The sequence below is a fragment of the Mirounga angustirostris genome, unplaced genomic scaffold (assembly GCF_029215605.1).
Source record: "Mirounga angustirostris isolate CCGP_5_RB_7025 unplaced genomic scaffold, mMirAng1.0.hap1 SCAF_48, whole genome shotgun sequence".
Lineage (NCBI taxonomy): Eukaryota > Metazoa > Chordata > Mammalia > Carnivora > Phocidae > Mirounga > Mirounga angustirostris.
Window position 1 is genome coordinate 4,483 of NW_026991756.1, and position 5,071 is coordinate 9,553.

At 48.7% G+C, this 5,071-nt stretch overlaps 1 pseudogene; it reads right to left on the reverse strand.

Annotated features, from left to right (window-relative positions):
- Nucleotides 1-3,787: 3,787 nt before the first annotated feature.
- Nucleotides 3,788-4,448, reverse strand: LOC135363180 (histo-blood group ABO system transferase 2-like; annotated as a pseudogene).
- Nucleotides 4,449-5,071: the final 623 nt, after the last annotated feature.

Below are 5,071 nucleotides of genomic sequence, written 5' to 3' on the forward strand. Positions count from 1 at the left end.
GGCTTAGACAGGAGAGGGCTGAGACACTCCTTTGGGGGGAAAGTGGGTCAGGTCCAGGCTCACAGGGACAGACCTTGAGGCCATTGGGCTATGTGAAATAAGCCAGTCCCTAAAGGACCAATACGGGAGGACCCCACTTGTGAGGGACAGAGAGCACTCTGATTCATAGAGGTGGAAGGAGCTGCTGGGTGCCGGGGCTGGGGAGGGGAAATGGGGTGTTAGTGTCTCCTGGTTAGAGGTTCAGTTTGGGAGGATGACAAAGTTGTGGCAGTGGATGGAGGCGGCAGGTGCAGAAGAGTGAATATACTTATTGCCACTGAATTGTACCCTGAAACGTGCTTAATGGTATCAGTTGTATGTCTATTACACAATAGGAGAGTAGTGAGTCAGGAGGACGGGTCCATTGAACGTCCCAGGAAGGCCCAAGAGCAGGGATCCTGTATCTTAGTTCTTGCTCTCATGCTCTGCGCCTTCTTGGGTGCCTGAGCTCACAGTGGCATCACTAAATGCTTGCTAAGACACAGTGCAGGCAGATGGTCCAGAGAGAGTGCACAAACCATCTGTGGGCACTGAGGAATCCCAACGGCACATGCATCCAGACTGAGTGAGTGCCCACATTTCACAAACACCAGCATAAATAGCCATTTAAAACGAAGGCAGACGCCACTCTGGAAAACACTAGGGAGGTTCCTCAAAAAGTTGAAAAAAGAGCTACCTTATGACCGAGCAATTGCACTACTGGGTATTTACCCCAAAGATACAAATGTAGGGATCTGAAGGAGCATGTGCACCCCAATGTTTATAGCAGCAATGTCCACAATAGCCAAACTATGGAAAGAGTCTAAATGTCCATCTACAGATGAATGGATAAAGAAAATGTGGTGTGTGTGTATATATATACAGAGAATATTATGCACCTATCAAAAAAATGAAATCTTGCCATTTGCAATGACGTGGATGGAACTACAGTGTATTATGTTAAACAAAATAAGTCACTCAGAGAAAGACAATTATCCTATGATCTCAGTGATATGAGGAATTTGAGGAACAAGACAGAGGATCATAGGCGAAGGGAGGGAAAAATGAAACAAGACGAAACCAGAGAGAGAGACAAACCATAAGAGACTCTTTTTTTTTATTCTTATGTTAATCCCCATACATTACATCATTAGATTTAGATGAAGTGTTCCATGATTCATTGTTTGTGCATAACACCCAGTGCTCCATGAAGAATGTGCCCTCCTCAATACCCACCACCAGGCTAACCCATCCTCCCACCCCCCTCCCCTCTAGAATCCTCTGTTTTTCAGAGTCCATCATCTCTCATGGTTCGTCTACCCCTCCGATTTCCCCTGCTTCATTCTTCCCTTCCTGCTACCTTCTTCTTCTTCTTTTTTTTTCTTAACATATATTGCATTATTTGTTTCAGAGGTAGAGATCTGAGATTCAACAGTCTTGCACAATTCACAGCGCTTACCAGAGCACATACCATAAGAGACTCTTAATCTCAGGAAACAAACTGGGGGTTGCTGGAGTGGAGGGGGTTGGGAGGCGTGGGGTGACTGGGTGATGGACATTGGGGAGGGTATGTGCTATGGTGAGCACTGTGAATTGTATAAGACCGATGAATCAAAGACCTGTACCCCTGAAACAAATAATATATTATACATTAATTTAAAATTCACTAAAATAATAAAAATAAAACAAAAGCAGGTGACCTCAAGCTGTATTACAAAGCTGTGATCATCAAGACAGTATGGTACTGGACAAAACAGACACACAGATCAATGGAACAGAATAGAGACCCCAGAAATGGACCCTCAACTCTATGGTCAACTAATCTTCCACAAAGCAGGAAAGAATACCCAATGGAAAAAAGACAGTCTCTTCAATAAATGGTGTTGGGAAAATTAGACAGCCACATGCAGAAGAATGAAACTGGACCATTCTCTCACACCATATACAAAGGTAAACTCAAATTGGATGAAAGACCTCAATGTGACACAGGAATCCATCAAAATCCTAGAAGAGAACACAGGCAGCAACCTCTTCAACCTCAGCCACAGCAACTTCTTGCTAGACACGTCTCCAAAGGCAAGGGTAACAAAAGCAAAAATGAACCTTTGGGACTTCATCAAGATAAAAAGCTTCTGCACAGCAAAGGAAACAGTCAACAAAACTAAGAGGCAAGCCATGGAATGGGAGAAGATATTTGCAAATGACATTACAGATAAAGGGCTGGCATCCAAGATCTATGAAGAACTTCTCAAACTCAACACCCAAAAAACAAATAATCCAATCAAGAAACGGGCAGAACACATGAACAGACACTTCTCCAAAGACATACAAATGGCTAACAGACACATGAAAAAATGCTCCACATCACTAGCCATCAGAGAAAAAGAAATTAAAACCACATTGAGATACCACCTTCACCACTTAGAATGGCAAAAATCAACAAGGCAGGAAACAACAAATGTTGGTGAGGATGTGGAGAAAAGGGAACCCTCTTACACTGTTGGTGGGAATGCAAGCTGGTACAGCCACTCTGAAAAACAGTATGGAGGTTCTTCAAGACGTTACAAATAGAACTACCCTATCACCCAGCAATTGCACTACTGGATATTTACCCCAAAGATACAGATGTAGTGAAAAGAAGGGGCACCTGCCCCCCAATGTTCATAGCAGCAATGTTCACAATAGCCAAACTGTGGAAGGAGCCGAGATGCCCTTCAACAGACGAATGGATAAAGAAGATGTGGTATATACGTACAATGGGATATTCTTCAGCTGTCAGAAAGGATGAATACCTACCATTTACATTGACATAGATGGAACGGGAGGGGATATGCTAAGTGAAATAAATAAATCAGAGAAAGACAATTATCATATAGTTTCACTCCTATGTGGAATGTGAGGAATAGCACAGAGGACTACAGGGGAAGGGAGGGAAAAATGAACAGGAAGAAATCAGAGAGGGAGACAAACCATGAGAGACTCTGGACTCCGGTAAACAAACTGAGGGTTACAGAAGGGAGGAGGGTGGGGGGATGGGGTAACTGCGTGACGGGTATTAAGGAGGGCACATGTTGTGATGAAAACTGGGTGTTATAGGCAACTAATGAATCACTGAACACTACATCAAAATCTACTGATGTACTATATGTTGGCTAATGAATTTAAATTTAAAAAATTAAATAAAATTAATAAATAAAAAATAAATCCACGGCAGGAAATGGAAATAACCCAGAGGGCGCCATGCTCCTGGAGGCTGAGCTAGCGGTCACGGCCAAGGCCTCTGGCGGTGAGGGCACCGGGGTTCTGAGAGGTGGCTCGGTGCACCCCTGACCCTGAAGCCCCATGGCCATGGCAAGGTGCAAGGACTGGGAGGGAAGACCCAGCCAGGACCTGTTCTGGCTCCACGGCTGCTACAGGGCTGCTCCCAGCCCCACCAGGCGGTGTCTGTTTACAACTAGAGAGAAAACCATTTCCTTCAATTGTTCTTTTTAAAAATGGTTGCTCAGCATTGACAAAGAAAAACATCTGATATAAAACTGGAGCCGTTCACAGCTGCAAATGACCCAGAAGTGAAGAAAATGTAGTGAACGCAAAGAGAGGACGCTGTATCCCCAGGCAGGCCTCCTGTGAGCAGGTGCGGCTGGGGCACTGGACTTGCCCGTGCAGACAGTACTGGACTCCACAGTGTCCCTCGAGGGGACAGAAGTAGGAACCCTCTCTGATGGCTCCGCTGAAGTCAGCACCCTCTGCTGGAGATGGGGACAGCCCCTCATGAGTTCCAGGTGTCCTGGTGATTCTTGGGCATGGCCCAAATCTCAGCTTCTTCATGACCCGGGACCAGCCCAGCAGCTGCACACAGGTCCTCCAGGGCCCACCCAATAGCTGTGGGTCCTGCAGGTCCTCCAGGGACAGCACCTTGGTGGGCTTGTGGTCCAGCAGGTACCTGTTCAGGTGGCTCTTATCGTACCACATGGCCTCGATCCCATTGGCCCAGTTGACCACCATCACCTGGTGACAGGCTGAGGTCAGTCAGTGAACCTCCGCCACAACACCCCAAAAAAGGCCCCCATGTAGTAGAAGTCACCCTTGTCCTTGGGGATGTGGGCCTGGGACTGGGACCAGCGCTCATAGCTTAAGTCCTCATGGGCCACCCAGTAGAAACCGGGGTGCAGGGTGCCAAAGCGGGGGGACAGGATCTCCATGCCCACGTGGTCACAGAACTTCATGTCCACATCCCCGCACACCATGTCATCCACCTCATAGAGGAAGCACTCCTCATAGAAGCAGCTCATGATCGCCATGTGCTGCATGGACACATCCTGCCAGTGTGGGGCACCGCGGACCTCAAGAACCACCACCCTTCAGTGCTCCTGGAGGGGCACACGGGACACAGCAACCAGCTGGTCGGTGAAGACATAGTAGATGACCCTGTGTCCACCATGAAGTGATTCTGCAGGAACAGCTCCAGGAAGACCCCGTGTCCACAGGGGCAGGGGACAGGGCAGGAAGAGGGTCACTGACAGAGGCTGGCAGCAGGACCCCAGAGCTGGGGGTCATGGACGTGTGCACCTTCTTCATGGGGACAGGCCCTGGGCTGCTTTAAGCAACAGCCACCTCCTGACCTGTCCTGAGTGAATCTGCCGGCAGGGCCTCTCTACCTTCTGCTCCCAGAGATGGGGGCCATCAGCGCCCCATCTTACAAAGGGGAGCCTGAGGCTTGGGAGGCTGGAAACCCATGCAGCCGCACAGTCAGCATGCTGGAGCCAGGAACACTCCCCCGTGCTGAGCTCCTGGGCAAACCCTGCAGGTGCCCTCCCCTAGCTGCCCCCCTGTAGGTTCTGTCCCCACCTGCCATGATTTGAGCACCTCTGGGCACAGCCCGTGTTTCTATGTCCTACAGACTGGGTAGAATCAGCAGGGCCGGCCAGCTGCCCCACTTTACTTTGAGTGGGCTGTCGCTGGTCCCCAACAGAGCTGTCTCCACCCCCTATAGGGTCCTCCCTCGAAGGCTACTGGGCCTCTGGCTGACAAGGTCCATCAGTAAACCACTGGT